Source organism: Macaca mulatta, chromosome 20, assembly GCF_049350105.2.
Source record: "Macaca mulatta isolate MMU2019108-1 chromosome 20, T2T-MMU8v2.0, whole genome shotgun sequence".
Classification (NCBI taxonomy): domain Eukaryota; kingdom Metazoa; phylum Chordata; class Mammalia; order Primates; family Cercopithecidae; genus Macaca; species Macaca mulatta.
Window position 1 is genome coordinate 45,074,852 of NC_133425.1, and position 22,855 is coordinate 45,097,706.

Consider the following 22,855-nt stretch of genomic DNA (forward strand, 5'->3'; position numbering starts at 1 on the left):
GACATGTGGGAATGGAATAGTCAAAGGCCCCTGAGCAAACTGGAAAAAGGAGTCTCCTGACTCCCAATGCTAGATGCTTTTCAGGTTTCCTCTTCCAAAAAAGGAGGTGTCCATTCTCTTTGAGAGATGAGGCTTTGTTGTTCCCAAAATCCTGTTGGTCACACAGAGACAAGAGGCCCTGAGAGATACCGTATGATGTGGTTTGGCTGTATCCTCACCCAAATCTCATCTTGAATTGTAGTTCCCATAAACCCCATGCATGGTGGGAGGGAGTTGGTGGGAGGTAACGGATTCATGGGGGCGGTTTCCCCCATGCTATTCTAGTGATAGTAAGTTCTCATGAGATCTGATGGTTGCATTAAGGGATTTCCCCCTTTTCTCAGCTCTCATTCTTCTCCTTCCTGCTACCATGTGAAGAAGGACATGTTTGTTTCCCCTTCCACCATGATTATAAGCTTCCTGAGGCCTTCCCAGTCATGCACAACTGTGAGTCAATTAATCCTCTTTCCTTCATAAATTACCCAGTCTTGGGTATTTCTTCACAGCAGCATGAGAATGAACTAATATACTGTAGAACTATGTTGGAGTCTAGAGAGAGATCTCCAACCAGAGAGGTCAGCTGTGACCCCAGCCGATGGTGAGGGTTGCCCAAAGTGGACACAAAGCAGCCCGGACAACCGAGGGAGAGCCAGTCAGTGTTTCCTAGAGCCTGGGGTAACAAGAGCTCCAAGACCTGAATATGCTTCAGGGCACAGGCAGATTGTGGTTCCCGCAGAGGTAGCCAGAGCCTAAGCGGGTGGCCTTCCAGACATGAAATGATCTGAGTTGAGCTCAAGGGGCATCTGGGCATATTCCTGATCACTTCTTGGGAAACCAGGGGTATCTGCACACACTTGATGCCAGAACTAGTCATCTATCCCAGAATACTCCTCAACTCAATTACATCCCTGCCTGTAAAACTAGTATCGGTGTATTGAGGACAAGAGAGAGTGCACAGCTTCTCCCCCATCTTATTTCACTGATGGAGAAACTGAGGCAACATGACAAGTCACAGGCAGATCTAGTGGTTACTGTTTATGGCACATTTTCTTCTTCTTTTTTTTTTTTTTTTTTTGTTTGTTTGTTTGTTTCTTTGAGACAGAGTCTCGCTCTGTCACCCAGGCTGGAGTGCAGTGATGCGATCTTGGCTTCCTGCAACCTGTGCCTCCCGGATTCAAGCAATTCTCTGCCTCAGTAGGACTCCTGAGTAGCTGGAATTACAGATGCCCACCACCACGCCTGGCTAACATTTGTATTTTTAGTAGAGACGGGGTTTCACCATCTTGGTCAGGCTGGTCTTGAACTCCTGACCTTGTGATCCACCCGCCTCGGCCTCCCAAAGTGCTGGGATTACAGGCGTGAGCCACCACGTCCAGCTGTATGGCACATTTTCTATGTGCCAGGTCCTTTGCCAGCTTTTTCTCAAGTGATTCTCACACATTCTCTATGAGGTAGGTACTATTAACAACCCCTTTTTATAACTATGCAAAGTGACACTCCAAGAAGGAGAGTAACTTCTGAGCACACAGAGATTGCAAGTGGCAGATGCCCCCACCCACTTACTAACCACCAGGCTACACTGCTTCACCAAACCCTAGAGCCAATCCAGGGCCCATATCCCTGCTGGACCTGCTCCCTCTTTCTTGAGGTCCACCATGCACAAGCACAGTACCAGGCCCCATGACTTGAACCAGGTACAGGTCTTAAGCTTTACAACCCCACCAGCCATTGAGGCAAAGTCAGTGGTGGATGACCAGGCTAGGCTGGGTCTGATGCCAAGCACTAATGAATGTTGCCGGCCTCTTTCCTCACTGGATGGCAGGTAGAGCAGCCTGCTGCTTAAATAGCCTGTGCAGAAGCAAACCTGGAGGTTGTGGTAGGCAGAATAATAATTACCCCAAAGATGTCCAAGTCTTAACTCCCAGAACATATAAATATGTTACGTTACATGGTAAAATGGAATTAAGGTTGACAATCAGCTGACCTTAAAATAAAGAGATTATCCTGGATTATCCACATGGGTCCATTGTAATCACGAGGGTCCTTAAATGTGCAGGAGGGAGGCAGAAGAGGAGGTTGAAGTGATGCAATATGAGAAGGACCCAACCAGCAATTACCAGTATTAAAGATGTAAGGAGGCCATAAGCCAAGAAATGTGAGCAGCCTCTAAGAATTAGAAAGGCAAGGAAATGGATTTTTCCCTAAGAGCATCCAGAAAGGAATGCAGCCCTGCCAACACCTTAATTTTAACCCAGTGATATCTGGGTCAGACTTCTGACCTACAGAACTGTAAGATATTATTTTTTTTGTTTGTCATTTTAAGTCACTGTTTATGGTAATTTGTTACAGCAGTAATAGCAAACTAATACAGATTTTGGTACCAGGAGTGGGGTGCTACAAGAACAAATACCTAAAATCACGGAAGTGGCTCTGGAATTGGGCAGCGATCAGAGGATAGTAGAATTTTGAGGAGTATGATTTATTTTAAAGCCTAGGTAGCCTTGAACAGATTAATGGAAACGTGGATATTAATGACTCTGTTAATAAAGACTCAGAAGAAAATAAGGAACCCATTAGAGAAAACCTAAATCACCTTAGGAAATATCTAAATCATCATGAACAAACTATTAAGAGAAATATGGATATTAACAAAGGCACTGATAGTGACAGCTTATCAGGAAATCAAAAATATGTTATTGGAAACTGAAGGAAAGGGGATCCTTGATATTTGGTGGCAGAAAGCTAAGTGAAATTATGACTCACAGTTATGTGGGAAAAAGAACTTTCATGGATAAACTTGGATACTTAGCTAAGTAGATTTCCAAGCAAAATGTGGAAGGTATGGGCTGGTTTCTTCTTGCTGCTAAAAAGAAAAAAGATTAAGAAAAGAACTGTTAAACAGGTGGGGCGCAGCGCTCACGCCTGTAATCCCAGCACTTTGGGAGGCTGAGGTGGGTGGATCACATGAGGTCGGGAGTTCAAGACCAGCCTGACCAATATGGAGAAACCTCGTCTATACTAAAAATACAAAAATTAGCTGGGCATGGTGGCACATGCCTGTAATCCCAGCTACTCAGGAGGCTGAGGCAGGAGAATCGCTTGAATTCAGAAGGCGGAGGTTGCGGTGAGCTGAGATCATGCCATTGCACTCCAGCCTGGGTGACAGAGCAAGACTCTGTCTCAAAAACAAACTGTTAAAAATGAACCAGAAATTAATGATTTTGCAAATTCTCAGATTGCAGAAATACTCTAACAGATTTACTTACAAGAAAGTATGCTCTGGAGAAAAAGCTGAAGGTAGGACTGCACATATTGCTAATATCTCAGAAAAATCAAAATACCAGGGTATTGAGTATTGAGTCACGCCAAAGGCTCTTTGACGAGATTAAGGGTGTGACTTGCAGATCTCCTAGATCAAATTAGAGAGCATCTAGGAAATTTGGGGGCATTGCTCTGGAGCGATCTCAGCAAAAGACAAAAGTAGAGAAGGGATTATCCAGGAAATATCTGTGGAGGACCATCTTGAATAATGGAGAAAATACCCATGACATACACTGGAGACTCACAAGGTTCTTGAAAAGTTTATACTGGCAGAAACACTGCCAGCTTGAACCAAAAAGGACAGAGAGAGTACAAGATGAAAGAAGTCTGTTGGACACCCAAAACTTCACAAGCAGGAAACAGGTTAATAAAACTACTCAGATGGAAGTACATGCTACCTTTCATGGGGAAAAAAGGGATGATTAAGGGGGCAGAACCTCAAGCCCAGAGGGTGGTGCCACAACCCATAGTGGATGAGATTACTACTGGACCAGGTTCAGATTCCAGAACTGTGTAACCATGGGCAAGCATATCCCCTCTTTGTGCTTTCATTTCCCCAACTCTTGATAGAGAGAATCTGATGAACAGGTCTTTAAGAGGCTTTGTAGCTCTTAGAGTCTGTTATCAATTAATGATGTCTATGCCTGTCCTGGGTACAGAATAAGTCTCAGGTGGTAGGTATCCCAGCTGTCTACTATCTCCTAGTTTGGGTGGTTTTTTAATTCAGCACATTTTTAGGGAGGCTGCTCTAAATACCCAGTTTTCCAAAGGGTGTAGAGGTACCCAGCATTCTTAAGTTTCTATGCTCTTATCTGCCCAGTCTCTGTGTCAATTAATCACTGTTTAAACATTAAACACTAAAGCAACCCTTTACTGCTTTGAAGTAATACATACACACACAGAGAGAGAGAGAGAGAGAGAGAATCCCTTTAATGGTAGCATCAGTACTGCATCTAGATATCTGACTTTCCTAAAGGGATAGGAGAAGTGTAAAGGGTTAAGTTTGACCCCTGGGACATCAAAAGCCCACCCTGGGAAAGGAAAGGGATGAGGCTGTCAGGGGTTCTTTCCTCAGAGGTAGGCCAAGGAGCCCCACAAAGGTGACCAGAATCTGACATGGCTCTGCCTGAAATCTTGAGTTAGAATTATGCTATTAGCAAAAATAATAGCAGCTCCTATTCACTCATTCCTCCTCCAGGGAGCTGAGACTTTCTTACGAATGTGATCTCATCATCCCCAAGGAATACAGCAAGGAAAAGTAGGGATCATTCTTTCGGTTTGGGAGAAAAAAGACTCAGAGGTCACTGGACATCTCAAAGATAGAGAATGGCCAGGCCTGCCCTTCTCCAGCCAGCTCTGGGGGCTGCTGAAATGCCATGTGACAGTGAACAGCTGCCACCAAAGCCCTTAACAAAACTTCCAGGGACTCAAAACTTAGTTTAGGCTGCTAAGCTTGAAGAAACTCAGTCAATTGCAGGGAGACGTCAGTCCTGAGGGACAGCAGAGCCATGAGTAAGTGCATGCACTGGCTTGCTCAGCCATCATTAGCTGTGAGACCACAGGCAAGTTACTGCCCCTCTCTGAGTGCGTATGTCCTCATCCACAGGATGGGGAAACTAAAAGCAACTACCTTACAAAGTGGTTAATGTTTACATACTGCTAAACACTGGATGAACATTGGCTAAAGAAAATAAAGGGGTTCCTAATGTAACTGACAGTATTATCATTCATCATAAATCCCATCATCTATAGGGCATTTAACATTTTGCACAGTACCTCACACCCATTGTTTATTTGACATCTGGAGCAACTCTGTGCAGTGGTGGTGGTCGTGGTGGTTTTGTTACTGTTATTATCCCCGTATTACAAGTAAGTGGGGTGCCACATACCCAGGGATGGAACCCAGCATCCCATCCCGTTAGTGAATCCCTTTCACCCTCATGAACAGCTGAGCTTACACAGTAAGTTGTGTGGTCACCCCAGGAATGAGGAAAAAGAACAGAGAGGTTAGGTCATATCCTGACATCGCAAAGTGACTGGAAGAGCTGGACTTGAACTTCCAGCCTAGGGCTCTTAGCCAGCTGGACAAGGAGAAATGATGCCCTGAGCAGTGGGTCATAGGTTACCATGGCTATCCTACCACTGGACAGTCTGGGGGCCACCCAGTTATCAGTATTAGTGATTTGGTAAAACTGCCAACATTTACAAATCAAGAATTCCCAATTTTTGTTGTTGTTGTTGTTGTTCCCTAATTCACAGTCACTTTTTTGGTTTTTTGTTTTGTTTTGTTTTATCCTTAGAGACAGGGTCTCCCTCTGTCACCCAGGCTGTAGTGCAGTGATGCAATCATGGCTCACTGCAGACCCAATCTCCTGGGCTCAAGCGATCCTCCTGCCTCAGCCTCCCAAGTAGCTGGGACCATGGTTGCGTGCCACTATGCCTGGCTAATTTTAAAATTTTTTTTGTAGAGACAGGGTCTCTCTGTGTCACGCAGGCTGGTCTCAAACTCCTGGCCTCAAGCGATCCTCCTGCCTCAGGCTACCAAAGCACTGGGATTACAGTCATGAGCCACCACGCCTGGCCCACTTTTGGTTTTTCTTGAAGGAGGCCTGGGAGCACAGACTCTGTATCTGGCATGTGGAAGATGGAGCTCAGCTGGGGCTTCTTGGAGCAGGGCCCCCCACCTCCCTGCATGTCCAGCACCCCAGGACTTCCCTCCCCATCAGGGGGTGTCCCGGGCCCTGAAGCCATCTGTGTTTGTCTGGTGGCTGAGAGCCAGCAGCAGGGCTTAGACTCCCAGCTCCCCGACTTACGATGTGTGTGACCTTAGCCAAGTGAATGACCGTTGCTCCGTTTTACAGATGGAGAAACCTGTCTCAGTTTTCACATCTGTAAAATGGGTATGACTATATATAGACCCAGCTATAGAGTTGTTTTAAAGATGAAATCAGTGAATATCTGTAAGGCGTTATATATGACAAATGTTCTATAATGCCTAAAATAGTCACCGGCTACCGGCTCCCAGCTCACCATAAGGTGGTCACAGGACAAGGAGAGGCTGGCAATGGCTGGGATGGTTTGAATGGACACAAGACACAGTGTCATCTCCCTGAGCCCTGATTGATAACCAAGAGGGTCTAAACTAAACCTACAGTTACCCGTGCACAAGATGGTTTTCAAGCAAAGCAAACTCAACCTGGCAAAATTATCAGAGGGCCCCTGCCGTTCACAATCCCAGGACATCAGCCCTGAAAGGAGTTTCAAGACCCCTCATTATAAAGGTGGAACCCAATGCTCTCATTATACAAACAGAGAATCTAAGGCACCGGCAGCCATTCATGGCTTGGACGTGGGTCCCTCAGCTCATGGTGGAGGGGGTGGGGGACAAGGCTCAGACTCCCAGCACACCCCCTCCCCCGCCCCCACACGGCTCCTGGACATGCAGGGCAAGGACGCGTCCACCTTTCCCCTTGAAGCCTCTGACCTCGCAGAACACACAGCCTGCCAGGCAGCTCCATCCCTTAGACAAATTTACTTAGCACTGATATTGAAAATGCAATCGAGCTCGAGTTTTATTGCAGAAATTAAACAGACTAGGAAAGGGAAAAAAAAAAAAAAAAAAAAAAAGCCAGTGCTCATCAACTCACCCGAGAGCTGGCTGTGATCAAACTTGCTAAAGAGGAGCGTAGTGATCAACTCCTGCCAGCAAGGAAGAGCCCCCCAAGTCTGCCCCTACAAGGGACTCCCCAAGGGTGCTAGGAACTCAGGAGCTCTGGAAGGTTCTCCTGCCAGCCTCCTGCTGTGGGCCTCCTGTGCACCCTGACATCGCCTGCCCGCCTTTTCACAAGGAGTTGGTGCCTTGTGAAGTCATCTCTGTGAGCTTCACGAAACAACACCGCCAAGGGCCTGCGCAAAGGGCGCTCTGCTCCACTCGAGAGAAAGCAAAATGCTTTCGGGGTTGAATCACTGTTTTTCTTGACTCCCTTTGGAGATCGGCAGAGCCCACATTCGGCCGTGTTCGTGGACCTGGGACTGGAAACAGCTGTGCTCTAATTACATGTAAAGTGTACCAAAACATCCCTTTTATCACAGACTGGAAATCTGTTAGCATCTGTCTCTCCTTTGTTTCTTCCACAAGATACAAGCTTGTTTCTACATTTTTCTCACCTGTAGCGGTGATTAAAATTCATTATAAATGAAAGGAGTGAACAGAGAAACAAGTTCCTCTGTGTACCGTTCTAAACTCAAATTAGAAACAGCTGTTTGCTAATTCATGCAGTGATGTTTTGTCGTGCTCTGTGAATCAATAATAACTCACCCTATTGCTGCAGAAATTTTTGGATAATCCATATATTTAATGCGGCATTGGATTCTCCAGACAGGGCTGCAGCGGCGAAACCTCAGGCGGGTGGGCGGGGACTTGGGCTCCCCACTCTGGAGGTGTCCCCTGCTGCCCAGAGAACCCTGAACTCAGAGCTGCCCAGCACTTCTATGCCCCACACAAGTCTTGGGAGGACCAGAAGGAAACCCTGAACGGGTTCCTCATCTCCTTCCCTCCCCAAGAACCACCAAAAAAAAAAAAAAAAAAAAGGACTCAACTCTGATTAAACACAAACCACACACATCCTCCAGCCGCCGGAGGGAACAGCAAAATTAAAAGTCTAATTGCTGCCCGGAACAATTTAAAACTATTAAGTATAGGTGAAGCTTTTCTGTAAGAAAATAATCCTTTGATTGGGATTAGGCATGTTTGGATAGCATTTTTCCCATCTACACATTTTAGTTGCAGAAGTTAGAGCTAAGGTCTGGACGTGCTCAGGAGCCTCTGAGAGATGTTCAGGCATCCCCTTTGCCACTTCCAGGGAAAGGGTTGGGTAGAGTTCCAGAGCTACATCCCCATCTGATGACTTGGAGGAAGCAGATGTTCTTTCTCCTTTGCAGGGAGGGAGATGGACAACACTTTTGGAGGCTTGTACTGCCACTGTGGCATGCCAAACCTGCCCTATCCTGGCTAACACATTCCCATCCTTCAAGACACTGCCTTCAGGAAGCCTTCCCTGACTGCCTCTGTCATCCTCACTGACTTCAGGGCACTGCCTGTTTATATTTGAGTGCTTGGGGTGTCCCTGTGTCTCCTGCACCTTTCTGGGTCTGGGGCATGGTCATAGTGAACCACTTTTTGAACTTCAGACTGGTAGCCTCTGCAGAGCCCTTTCTGTGGCCAGACATGGTGCCAAGCTCTTCGTAAGCTCCACTTTGTTAAACCCTCACCTCCATCCTATGTGGTGACTACTACCACCATTAACCCCCATCTTACAGATCAAACATATAAGACATAGAGAGGGTGAGGGCCCTGACTTCCTCAATTAAGTAGAAGGAGCAATTAAGTAGAAGGAGCCTGGAATAACTCCATAGTTCTCCAGAAAGCCATCAAGACCACCCACTGTCATCAAAGAGGTACACTGAGCATGCCTCGCCCTCTCCAGCTCCTAAGCCTTCATTCAAGCCGTGGTGGTCACTGCCCACCGAAGCCCAAGCCATGACTTGGGGCCCAGCTCTGCCCACCTCCCCAAGCATCTCACAGGTGGTGGTGGCAGGAGTGGTCTCCCGTGTGGCTAAGAGTAGGTCCTCATTTCCTCCTTTCCTGGTGTTCATCTGGGCCTACGAAGATGGCAGTCCAATACGTCCCAGGGGGCGCAGGGCACAGGCCCCAGGTAGGGGCACGGACAAGGAGCTCATGCTGTCCCTGCAGGGTTGTAGGGAGCTTTCCCTTGGCCAAGGCCACTGGGCGCCAGAAGCTCCAAGCCCGGGAGGGCTGGGAATGGAAAGGCACAGACGAGGTGCCATCGTGGGAGGCGGGGGCACTCAAATTGGGCTTTGAAGAAGGAGTAGGAGCTCCACTGACCTGTGTTCTTCCAAACATGGGCTACCTCCCATTGGTAGGACCTGTGATCATTTTAGGGAGCAGCCAAGATGGTCTTAAATAACCCTGATGCACAAATGAGAAAGTTAGTGCCCTTTCCATTCTGTTGTCAGCCTTTAGATTAGGCCAGGGAGAAAGGCTGTCTCTAACTCCTCTCCAGCATTTCAACAAGAGAGGGCAGAGCCCATGCTTAGCATTTCCAGAACACAGCGACTCCTGGCTGGAACAGCACGAGCATGGAATTGTCTTCAGTTTTGTTTTTTATTTACTTTTAAGGTTACTGTCATCTTACAGTAAATGATACTGGTTTTCCATGTGCAGAATGAAGTAAATGAATTAGTTTAACCACAAAAAGAACCAGCAAAGAAAAATACTAAGTGAATCATAGCATCAGTGATACTCAAGTGTTTCAAGAATCACAGTAGAGATGTGCAAATGACTAAAGCCTGGGACCCCCAGATACAGAGAGATGGGAGGAGAAGGCCTCCTGGAAGAAGGAATGGTGGGAGCCATGGCTGAAGCTTGGGTATCAATGGGAGAAGCAGCTTAGAAGATGCAATGAGAGCCCATCGTCAAGACCTTAAATACCAAGCAAAGGAGCCAAGAACTCCATTCCACAGGCCCCGCAACCACCAACACTATCTGAAAAACTAGCTCATGAGTAAATGGGATCCAGACTCCCCAGCCCAGGGCTCTTTCTAGACCTCCTGTAACTCCAGGTCTACAAATGACTGAGATTTAAATGATTACTAGCCTATAAGCAGAACCCATTTCAAGGAAAACAGTGATCAGTGGCCCCAACAACCCAGGGCTCTCGACAGCCAAGATCAGGTGCCCCTGCAGGAGAAAACCCTTGCACAATCAGCATGGGGTCCCCTTCCAAGTGCGGGCTGAACACTCAAGTCACTGTGGACAGCAGAAGTATCAACTCCCCCCACAAGGACCCCTGCTGGGGCACTGAGGGGGATGGGCGCACCATCCTTCAGTGAGTCCAACCTAGTCAACTTTTCCTCCACTTTTGGAATAAATTGCCATGTCCTCTGTGTGAAAGAGCCACAGTGTTCCCAAATACACACCATAGACCTCAACATGCTGGACAAGCGTCTGCTCCCACAGGAGGGGAGGGTGGAAGTCGAAAGCCCCAGAACAGCATCCATCTCACGGTCACTTCGCCCCTGAACCCACACTGCTAAATTACTTTTCTTCCACAAACCCACGCAGTCTTTCCCTTGCAGAGCACATACAATTGAAGCGCTGAATGCTAAGTGGGTACACGAGGCAACTCCAGTGGGGATTTTGTTCATCCCGTCCAGGGCAAGTCTCCAACTCTCCAAGTGTCTGTCCCACCTTCCTCTCTCCTCCAACCCCCACCCTGGCTACCTAGGGACCCGAGTCAAAGGTCTTCTAACTTCCAGTCCTCCATACCATCTATACTGGGATGGAGGACTGAATGCAGCTGGTTTATGTGACTTTCTTACCAGAGATGCCGACAGAGGAAGCTCTCAATGCAAATGGGCAAGCGGAGGCCACGTGCGGTGGCTCGCGCCTATAATCCCAGCACTTTGGGAGGCTGAGGTGGGTGGATCACTTGAGGTCAGGAGTTCGAGACCAGCCTGGCCAACATGGTGAAACCCTGTCTCTACTAAAATTATAAAAATTAGCCAGGTGTGGTGGTGCACGCCTGTAACCCCAACTACTCGGGAGGCTGAGGCAGGAGGATCACTTGAACCCAGGAAGCAGAGGTTGCAGTGAGCCAAGATTGCACCACTATATCCAGCCTGGACAACAGAGCAAGACTCTCTTAAAAAAAAAAAAAAAAAAAAAGGCAAGCAGGCGAATGGATGACAAAGTTCATCTTGTAATTTTCCCAAAAACCAGTATCAGAGAAAACCCCATAATGCCTCCAAGCTAGAACTCTAAGCTTAGACCAACTGGCGACACTGAAGAATAATTAATAGGCTATATTTTGGATTCTATATCATACATTGCATATGACAGATAGGTCTAATCAATGACATTTATTAAGTGCCACTTATTTCTTGGGTGTTTGATCCATGCCACATGTTGTCTCATTTTATTTTTTGTCTCCAAGAAAAAAAATTGAGTTGTCTCGTTTTAATATTTACAGCAATCTGATGTGTTCCTATTACCAGCCCCATTTTATAGATGAGAAAACTGAGGCTTATAAAGGTTAATTGACAGGCTCAGGGCCTTACAGGTGGAAATGGCCTAGCAGGGCTTTGAACACGGGTTCACTGACCTCAGAGGCTGTGTTCCTAACCACCACGGGATGTGAGTTTGTGAACCACCATGTCCCAGGGACAGAGAGGGAGTGACACCCACTCAGGGGCACAAGCATTCTCCCAAGGAGGTGGCCTCCCGTGGAGCCCGGCCTGAAAGCATGTCTGGATTGGGTCCATATTCTCAGCCCAGACACCTCCCAGGGTGACACACTCCTTTGGCTGGAGACTTCCATAGACAAGGTGTACACACTGTCTGACCTCAAATCACAGATCCCCTGCTTCTCAGTCAAATCCCATCCAGGGCCCAGCCCCAGGGTCCCACCCCATGCACCTGGAGGATGGAGAAACTCCCCAAAAACACTCCCTGTCTCTGGCCATGTGCCAGGTGCCCTCAGCAGCTCCAGGAGACAGTCATGAGCTTGGTCCCATTTTATGGAAGGGAACGCTGAGGGACAGAGGAACTCAGGGACCTGGTGCGTGCATAGCGGCCAGTGGCCCCCTGGGAGTTCAGCAGCTGAGGGGACAGTCTGAGTAAAAGGGCCTGAGGCCCCACCTCCAGGTGTCTCCCTGTCTCAAGCTTGACCCCAAAGGCAGGAGATGTGATGCCCCCAGGGACAACTTTCACCTAAAAGGACCTGGAGCCAGTGGGCTCCTCTGAAGACCATTCCTGGGGCATCCTACACAGACACGAAGGTTTTGGCAGGTTCAAGACCCGCGGTCTATAGCAGCAGGCTCAACACTGCACCCCAAAATCGGCCTTTCCCTGGCCCTGTCTGCTCCGTCCTACTTCCTGGGAGCGCCTCCTCGCCACATACACTGCACTAAGCCCTTGCCTCAGGCTCTGTGTTCAGGGGCCCTCCCTGCCACACTGACTAAGGTACAACTGCCACACATGGTGGCACCAGACTCGGAAGCCACGTCCTTCAGCCTGCACAGCCCCCTCCACAGCCCCCTCTCTGCACCTGTCAGGATTTGCCATACTCAAGTCACTGAGAGGCCACCGTCAGGGTCTGTGTGCTATACTATTACTCAACCTTGTCCTTTCAATGACCTCAGGACTAACAATGCCAGGTACCCAAGTGTAATCCTAAATCATGACATTGAGGAAATCATGAGTATGATGTTTTTGTAATGCTCATTAAAATAAAGATGTAGTTGGGTTAAACATGCATGAACCACCAGAAACTGGGCTGGGCAGCCCTAGATGTGGCACAGGTCCTGCTGCCCTGGCCCATACTGCAGTGACTGCAGCTCTTGGTCTGTCCCTCTCCCTCTCCAGACAGGGCAGTGCAGGGACGGGGTGCACCTTCATAGCTGCTGTATCCCCAGCACCATGCCTGGCCAGAGGCAGGTAGGAGAGAAGAGGTGGGCTGGGCGCTGCAAGGAGCCCAGGGCCTGAGGAGGGCCAGGAAGAGAAGAGCCGGAGCATTTTCGAGGATGTACTGGGCTAGCCAAGCGGCCCCTCTGCAGGCCCCACTCACCCCTAAACTCACCAAATCTACGACATGGCAGAGGAAATCCCAATTTTCCCCTAATTTTCATGTTTCCACCCCTAGAGTAATTGTCATCGTGGACTTTGTGGCTGGGCTGTCAAGCCTCATGGCTGAAGGCTGCCCCAGCCCTGCATGTGGGTCTTCCACCCTTTCCCAGCATCGCTGACCCTTTCCTAGGAACCCCATCCCCAGCGCCCTGCCTGTCCCTGCTTTCTCAGCCTGAGTGGCCACCACCTCCTCCCACTGGAACCAGGCCCTCATCTGTGTGCCTCATTGTGTGCCCCTGCTCAATAAACAGACCTGAACATCAGTCACACTCACCGGATACTTCCTACATGCCAGACTTTCTTAAAACCTATATTATCTATTTACTTATCATATTAGTCTTTGATGTTTTACTTGTTTGGGGTGGGGGTTGGGTTTTAAAATTTCAAATAGAGTCCCACTCTGTTGCCCAAGCTGCAGTGTGGTGAGGCAATCATAGCTCACTGTGGCCTCAAACTCCTAGGCTCATGTGATCCTCCCACCTCAGCCTCCCAAGTAGCTGGGACTACAGGTGTGCCACCACGCCTGGCTAATTTTTTTCATTTTTTTTTTGTAGAAATGAGGTCTCACTATGTATGTTGCTAGGCTGATCTCAAACTCCTGGGCTAAACCAATCCTCCTGCCTCAGCCTCCCAAAGTGTCAGAATTGCAGGCGTGAGCCACTGTGCTGGGCTGTTTTACTTATTTAATATATTTAAGCCACACATAATCCTTTCACTAGACCCATTTTACAGATGTATTGTGCACTGTACACATCAGGATACTGAGGCCCTTGAGGTCTGAGGGAGGGACTTGCCCCACGGCAGAGACCGGCAGAGCCAGGAGAATCTGGTCGCCTAACTCATCAGCTGTATGAAACGTTGAGATGTGGGGTTTATGGGAAACACACCCCTGACACACATATGCTCAAGAGGAGGCCGGGTGGACAGATGTAATGCAGGGGAGAGAGAAACTGATGGAGAGCTATCAGTCATCCTGGATCCTGCACATGGCACACGGGGCGCTTCACGTGCCCAACACTACAGGCACTGGTACACTCCTCATAGTGGGGTCTGGAAAGGGGAGATGCCATCCCCATCCCAGCTCAGGCTGACAGCACCCCTGAGGGTGGTGCTGGGCCTACAGTCTGCCACGGGCGGCCTCATGGTCCCCAGCTGGTTCCCAGCTCCTCCCAGCACCCAGCACACAGTAGTCCCTCAATATTTGCGAAATGAGTCAATGGATGCACACTTTAGTCAGGTCTCTCGTCAGGGCGGGGTACAGGGCCAGAAGGGAGCGGCACCTTCCTTCCTCCTCCTCCACCCGCACTATACCTCTCAACCACTTCCCTTATGCTTTCTTATCTTCTTCCAAGAATGTGATTAAGGTTTCCTCGAAGGTACTCCTGGCTTAGAACTGCCTGGAGACAATTCTGATAAGCCCTGGATTCCTGGATTCCTGGGAGCCCCCACAAGGTGCCTGGCAATAACTATCTGCTTGATGAATGAATGAATGAATGAATGAATGAATGAATGAATGAATGAGTACCTGGTCTATGGGAAGCTCTTGGTAACTGTGGTATGAATAAATGAATAAATGAATAAATGGATGGATGGATGGATGGATGAAATATTGAAGTCCAGGGCTTTGTCTAAAGGAGGCACTTGAAAACTATGGTATGAATGAATACAGAATGAGAAAATGAGAAAATGAATGCATGAATGAATGAATGAATGAATAGCCTAATCACAAAGAAGCAGCAAGGAGTCACTCAAGAGACCCCTGTAAGGTGGGGCTGAGGAGTTGGGGACAGAGCTTCCAGCTGGAAGCCAGGGAGTAAATGAGCCTGACCCGACCACCCTCCTGACCACCTGGGTCCAGTGGGGCTGTCCCCAGCAGAGCCTGTCCAGTATCACCAAGGTCCCTGGGGCCCCCTCTCATTACAGCAGAATGCAATTACTCCAGTCTTCAGTGGGGCCTGAATTTGTTACGAATTTTTTTGAAAGAGTCTCTTGGAGCCAGGTAAGCAGCAAGGGTATGGGGGTCAAGATGCGTGGATGGAGGCAGAAGGAACAGCCCAGCTACCCAGCCTCAGCCTGAATCCTGGAGAAATGGCATTAAAACAAAGGAGACATGGAGCTGGGTGGGGCGGGGTGGGGTGGCGGGCGGGGGGCTTACTTATTCAGACCAGAGCCAAACAAATGGATAGATTTAATAAGATAATAAGCTTAGATTCCATGCTCTTAAAGATACAGACTCAGGCTGGGTGCGGTGACTCACACCTATAATCCCAGCACTTTGGGAGGCCGAGGCGGGCGGATCACCTGAGGTTAGGCGTTCGAGACCAGCCCGGCCAACATGGTGAAACCTTGTCTCTATTGAAAACACAAAAATTAGCTGGGCGTGGTGGTGGGCACCCGTAATCCCAGCTACTCAGGAGGCTGAAGCAGAAGAATTGCTTGAACCTGGGAGGCAGAGGTTGCAGTAAGCCGAGATTGCACCACTGCACTCCAGCCTGGGTGACAGAGGGAGACTTCGTATCAAAAAAAAAAAAAGATACAGACTCAACAGTGGGATTTGGGGTGGGGGTCTCCATATTTTTCCAGGAAAACCCCCTCAAGTGGATGCCTTTCTTCACATACCACACTGGAGAATAAGGGTATGTGAGTATGCATGTATATGCGTGCAGGCATGTGTGTCTTCCCCACCAGGGGGGACCCCCAAAACTCACCAGAAACTTCCTTACTTCCTAACCAGGACATGTGAACAAATGCACCCCTCCACAAGGAATGCACAGCCAAGCAGCACCCTTGTAACTTTTTCAGGAGGAAGTCAGGCCAGTCAAGCACAAGTCGGTGTCACCTCCTTCCCAGCCTGGGCTTCCCTCTCTCTGTCCAATGGACCAACAGTAAAAAGTGAGCACTTCCCGCTCATCTTGGGAAACTCCTCGCATCCACTCACTCGATCAGCCAGCGACTGCACTGTTGAAATATTTATGGAGTGCCTCGTCTGTGCCAGGCTCTGCTGCAATTTCTGGGGCAGTGAGCACACCCAGCAAAGCCCTGCACCATGGAGGCTGCATTCCGGGGGCATCAGGATCATGTCCAAGAAGGCTCTGGAGCCAAAGAGCCTCCGTTCAAATCACAGCTCCACCACTGACCAGTGGTGTAAACCAGGATGCATTAATGGACCTCTCTAATCTTCACCAAGAGGAAAAACAGGCAGAATCCCTTCTGCCTCCTCGGGTTGTGCAGAGGATGAGATCAGATACTGCAGGTGAAGCACGCTGGCCCCACGCCTGGCACATGGCACATGCTCAAGGAACAGATCATTGTGTGTGGTTTCCAGACCACTGGCAGCAAACACGGAAACCGCTGGGCAGAGCCATGGTTCACCGTGAGACCCCCGCCCTTGGGAAACTCCACCCCTACTCCGAGGTTACCCTTCCCATAGGCATCCCCAATTTACCACCTCCTTATGTCACTCCTGCCAATGTCATGTCATAAAGAAAGCCAGTGACCCCAAGGGCTCTGGTCCACCCCACGCAGTCCTTAAATCCCTTCTCCAAAGAGGTTTGGTCCCTTCCAGTGAAGGGGAATCCACTCCCTTCTGAACCCCCTTAGTCTCCAAGAAGAAATGATCTCCTGATGAGCCCCAAAGGAGGGCCTGCAGACCTCCCCTCAGGGACAGGAATAACAGGACCCCCCTGACTCCAACCATCCTCCAAGAGGAAGGACAAACAGCGAGTCACCTGCTATATGGCAGCCATTTTTTAAAATGACATTGCAATTTACATTCATTTATTCCTTCTATAAATATGAATAAGTGCCTACTCTGCCAGCCCTGTTCGAGGATCTGGGGATAGGGTATGAAGAAACAAAGTCCTTACCCTCAGTGAGCTTACAATGCAAAGAGAAGAGACTAAATCTTCCTGCTGAAGAAGGAATAAATCAGTCTGTAGTAAATCACGTGTTGCTATGAAGAAATGCAGGGCAGGAAAAGGGTGGAGGGTGGGGTGCCACTCCAGACAGGTGACAAGGCAACACTTGAGCAGACACTAGAAGCAAACAAGGCAGCAGGCCAAGGTGGAATCTAGAGAGACAGGATCCTGGGCAGGGATCTAGCAGGCGCAAGCACCCTGAAGCCAGAGCACGCAAACTTTTCAGGGCACATTTTCTGAGATGCCTGCGTGGGGCTCAGTGTGAAGGTATGTGCCCTGCCTTCTAAGATCACAGACCAAGCTGTCATCCAAAACCCCACAGGGACCCAAAATCCAACCCCAGCATCAACTCACTGTGTGATCTGACGCTGGTCTCTCAACCTCTCTGGTCTTGGTTTCGGCAACAGCTAATCAGAACTGAGCATTATCCAAGCAGGCGCTGGCAGAAGAGGCCCCCAGAGTCCTCCCAAGTCTGCAGCTCTGTGCAACGCGCACCCACCATTCCTCTCCACCCCATGGCGCCATTCTCACACCCGGCGCCAGCAACACCACGCAGGATTGGTACTCCTGCCAAAATAGCTATTAACCCAGTAGCCAATAATAACACGTTATCCTATCAATTTGCTTCTGAAACGCTGTGTAATTGCAGAACCTAAGTTTGCCATCTCGGTAGCCTGGTTACCACATAAACAGAAAGAAACTCACCATCCTCTTCCTGGGGAGAACAAGTGGCTGGCCACGAGAAACACCCGATTACCACCGAGGCTCCCCAGCCCCCCTCGAGGCCCTACGGAATCTGTCAGGAATCACAGTCTGGTGTTCAGTAGTTCAGAGGCTGGTCTCAATGTCCCCTTAGCATGCCGCCCCTGTGACTGGAGAGGGGACCAGTGCCCAGGATGGGATGGCTTTTTAGGTGGCGAAGTCAGGCCCGGCAGCTGCACTCTGGTGGCCTCCCTCCTGGCCAGTGGTGCGGGAAGTGGGACAGACATGAGGCTTCGGGAGGGCACGGGAGAGGGCAGGAGCCAGAGGCAGGCAAGCACTTGGGTGCAAAAACCATCACAGATGCAAGCCCGCCCTCCCCACGGAAGACGGGGAGGGGATAGGAGGTCAATGGGTGGGGCACAGAGGGAAGGACAGGAGAGAGGCAAGGGAGGGGCTCCAGACCTAGCAGTCACGGTGCGCCCCAGGGTCCGCCCATCCCCTTGCCGCAGGGCCCGACCCAGGTCTGACACACTGGCCACCACCACCTGCTTGGCAGCTGGCCGCCCACTTTTCCTCTCTCATTCCAGAGAAAACGTTTCCTTCCTTCTGGATTTCATTCCACTCTCAGCAAACATTCTGCTCCCCAACGCGCCAGGAGCCTCTCTAAGGGGACTCGGCGTTCCGGTGCAGACACCAGCCTGTTTTATTCATTCTTCCCCCTTCCAGCCCAGCCACCCCCTCATCACTGTCCTGTGCCTCCGCTTACCTCTCCCCCTGCTCACCAGGGCATCCCAGGGCAAGCTGGCCGATGCCAAGAGGGCCAGAACCTGAGCCCGGGTTCCCAGGACCCGGCGGCAGGGCAGGCGAGGGCTGGAGAGGCGCTTCCCACCGGCCCACTGGTGATCTCAGCCACGGGACGCATCCCCACCCGCCCGCCTGGGCCGGCGGAGAAGGATGGGCCGAGGGTGTGCTGCTCCCGCGGCGGCGCTTGGCGGAGGACCCAGCTAGCGGGAGAGGAAGGGCCTTGGGGAAGAAAAGGGGCTGGGAAAAGGCACAGATGGGGAGGGAGAGGACAGAGGAGGCCCAGGGCTCAGGCCACGCGGCCAGATGTTGACCCAGTTGAGGGATCCAGGCCCCGGGGGCGACCGGGGAGTTCTGGCCCCCCTGCCAGCTCTGAGATTCTACAGAGATGGAGGAGGGCCTGAGGCCGGCGCCATGCCAGGGCCTGGCGCTGAGGCTGGGGTTAAAGGGAGGACCACGGAGAGGGAGCAAAGGGTCTCTCTCGGACACTGCCCCTGTCTGCCAGGACAGGGTGGGGGGACGGCCCCTGGGAGGCCCCTGGGTGGGGTGGGTGGGGAGCTGTCTGCGGGAAGCAGCTCTCAGCAAATGAAAACCAGGCCTTGGAAACTGGCCGGGCCACAGCCAGGGCACAGCTCCAGGGAAAACCCCGCTGCTCACCGAAAGGTGCCCCAACCAGAGCGAAAGGTGGTGTTAAAACGAACGAGCTAGGAGGGGCCAGGCAGCTTGAGCGAGATCAGGGGTGGCCCCTGGCTGCAGCCCCACGGTCCCTGCTCTTTTGTGCTCTGAACGCCCCTCATTGTGGGCACATTGTACTCCCAAGGCCTGCTTGCCTGTAAGTGCTGTAAAAAGCCAACTAACTGCGCAATTTTCTTCCCTTGGCTTCCCTCTGCTCAGCCTTGGTCAGGTTCTCAGCAGAGCTGGGCCTGGGGCTGGGGACTGGCCTGGCCGGGCAGGCCTGAGGTCCCCACTACCGCCATATTTGGAAATTCAACTCTCAACAGTGCATTGAGGCCTAAGGGGCGGCACTTCCAAATTGGTGGGACCCCAGGGTGGTGCCATCAAGAGCTTGGTGGATAGCGGCATTCAGTAAATATAGACGTCACCCACACATCCTTTCATTCATTCATTCATTCACCCATTTGGTTATTCACAGGATATCTCTGATGTGCCTACAACCCAGCAGGCACTTAGGTGGTGAGGGTAGGAGGGTGAGCCACACTGGCAGCTCTTGGCCTGCGGAGCTCACAGCCTAGCGAGAGGGACAACATTTGATCCTCTGTGTTTGCTAGGAGAAGTGTATGGGGCCTGGGGGGAGAACAGGGGCGCGGTGAGGGTGCCAGAGCCCTCCTGGAAAAAGCAGGCTCTCCGTGGAGACCAGCAGGATGAAGAAGAATTCGCCAAGTGAAGGAAGCAAGGGGCAGAAATGAGCTCCACGCAGCAGGACCAGCAAGAGCAAAGGCCTGGAAGTGAGACTGAGGTCTCTGACAGGCTTCATAGAGCCTCCTCGGCTCCTCGCTCTCAGCCACAGTGGGTGGCCCAGCCCTGGCATCGCCGCCCCCCACCCCAGCTCACAGTCTCGGGGAGCTCCCCATCAGCACCTCTAGAGGCCAATCCCACAAAGCCATCATCCAGCTGTCTCTTTCCCAGCTGAAGTTCTAGTTAAAAATGTTTTCATATGTTTATTTTTAAGGGGGGATGGGAAGACAGAAGGGAGACCTGAAGGTCTTTTTCTTTTCAGAAAAAAAGAAAATTAATAAATAAATACAGCCTCAAGAAAAGGGCATGGAAAGGTCTCTGCATCTGTAACCACTGAACAAATTAAAATTAGCTCATTTAATCAGCTCCTAATGGCCTGGCTGTCCCGAGTGGGTCTCAGAACACAGCAAACTTCACAGCAGAAATGTGCAGGCCAATGTCAGTTTATCCTACAACAAAGGGATTTTCTAAATAGTGCGATCAAAACGCAGTGAAGGCCGGGGAGAGCTGGGGAGACGGAATGCGGCCCCCCAGATCCTGGCTGGCCCCCGCCTCCCAGCTTTGTCCCTTTGAACGGAATTGTTCTTTTGGCTTTTGTTCTAATTATCTAAACATGTGTGTAACTCTGTTCTACAAAGAGTGTTTTAACCAGCAGAGGCAGTAACTGTAGCCCCTACCATACGTTCCTGGGGCCCCGCTCCCAATCCTCATGCCTTTAATACCTCTCCATTCCCACCTGCCTTCAACAGAGGCGTAAACACACCTACGACACACAGTCACCTACACACGCCAGTTACATTCACAAAGAGTTACAAACACACACAGTTCTATATACACGATCACGTATTACACCAGCTACATACACATAGTTATAAGTGAACAGTTACATACATGCACGGTTGCCTCTTCTACACGCATAAAGTTACAGACACACAGTTCTATACACACAGTCACGTATAACACATTACATACGCATGGTTATATAGACTCAGTTGCATGCATGCATGCACAGACATACCCAGAGTTATATACACCACACACAAGTACATGTGCACACAATACACACAGCTCCTCCAGCTCCTGCCTAACAGCTGGAGATGGGGGAGGCTCAGCTCACCAGAGCCCCAGGGAGGGCCGCTGGGTGCACACCTGAGGCCCAGGCTGGTAGTAAGGACTCTTATTTCCCTGGAGTAGTTTCTCTCTGCAACTTGCCACCTGGGCTAAATCATTAGGGCAATGGAGGAGGGGAAACAAAAGGCCAGGGGAGGGGGGCTGGGACCCCAGAAAAAAAGGGCAAGGTGGGAAAGCACAATGCCGGGGGTAAGCACAAGCCCATGGCCCAGTGGGGAGGAAGGCGGCCAGCCCCATCACCGACTCCGTCACCAACACCGACCTCAAATTCTCTTCCCATGGCCTCTAAACCGGCCAGTCTGCAGCTCTGCCTTTAGGCCCAGAGCCGCCTTGGGTGCTCAGCCCACAGGGAAATAAGCCTGGAGTCAGCCAGATCTGGTTGAAATCCCAACTCCACCACTTACTAACTCTGAGCCTCCCCTTCCTCATCCAAAAAACAAGAAACAATAGTAGCCCCTATCTCAAGGGGCAGTCGTGCTGATTTCATTAGAGACGCCAGTAAAATGCCTAGTCCAGAACAAACTGGGTCAGTGTTTGCCACTCTGGCAACTGAAAGGTGTGGGCATGGAGGCCCGAGAGGAGACCATCAGACAGCGCGGGTCAGGGCACAGCCAGACAAGAGCTAGCCATTTGACTACTTTCAATTTCTTATTCAACCCTCATCCCCAGAGTGTGGAAGGGGAGAATTTTAAAACTGGATAAAAGAAATTACAGGGTAAAAAGAGGAACCAACTGGGATGGAGGGAAGCCTTCAGAAAACTTCTGACCCAGAGTCAGACCGTATCTTCTGAAGACCTGCTCTACTGGTATTTACAGCAACACCCTGGGGTAAAAGCAATTGTTATCTCCATGTCACAGAAAAGGAAACCGAGGGCTGGGCACAGTGGCCCATGCCTATAATCCCAGCATTTTGGGAGGCTGAGGTAGGAGGACCCCTTGAGCCCAGGATTCAAAACCAGCTTGGGCAGCATAGCAAGACCCTATCTTTACAAAAAAATTTAAAATAATTTAGCCAGGTGTGGTGGTACACACCTGTAGTCCCAGTTACTTGGGAGGCTAAGGCCAGGGGATCACTTGAGCCCAGGAACTTGAGGGGGCAGTGAGCTATGACTGTGCCACTGCACTGCAGCCTGGGCAACAGAGTGAGACCCTGTCTCAAAAATAATAATAAAGAAGAGGAGCATGAGGCTCAGGGAGGTGAGGAGGCTGGGCTGGCAGAGGCAGCGTGCAAACAGGCCTGTGTGGCTGCAAGCTGCATGCTAACGCCCAGCCCTGCTCCACCTTCCTTCCCGAGGCAACCTGTTCTCCCAACTGCAAACTTTCCTTAGCAGGACTCCGGCAGGTAGGAGAGCCTGAAGTTGGCTTCTGGCTCTGGGAACTTCAAGAGCCTCAGACCACCCAACCTAGACCCAGGAGTGTGGCCCTATTCCATGCAGTTCACCAAGTCCTCACGCCCCTATCCCCCACCCCCTCCCATGCTGAGCAGGAGGTGGGAAAGAACCTGTACACAGAGTCGTCACTGTAAAATGGGAAAACATTATACAGACTTGGAAACTGAGGCCCCGAAATGGCAGGGGTGGGAGGCTCAAGCTCCCACAACACAGAGGCTGACTCTGCAAACCTTGAGTCCTCCCGGGATGGGACTCCTACCTTCCTTGCCCTGCACCTATTAGGTGAGCAGCATTGTTGAGACCCCAGGGAGTGCTCAGAAAAAGAACCTGGACACAGGCTCCATCCAAAAGGTCCCACTGAGCTAGTGGTA

At 50.5% G+C, this 22,855-nt stretch overlaps 1 protein-coding gene across 11 annotated transcripts in view; it reads right to left on the reverse strand.

Moving 5' to 3' along the window:
* ZNF423 (zinc finger protein 423) overlaps nucleotides 1–22,855 on the reverse strand; it is a 364,117-nt gene that overhangs the window by 154,048 nt on the left and 187,214 nt on the right. Inside the window, exon 1 of one of the 11 annotated variants that reach the window (XR_013411583.1) lies at nucleotides 18,452–19,160. The exons of 7 other annotated variants lie outside the window; for them this stretch is intronic. The gene's annotated coding sequence lies outside the window, so the exon portion shown is untranslated. Of the gene's footprint in view, nucleotides 1–18,451; nucleotides 19,486–22,855 lie in introns of those variants that run through there. 3 more of the 11 variants (XR_013411584.1, XM_028841141.2, XM_077985614.1) reach the window with 3 other exon arrangements.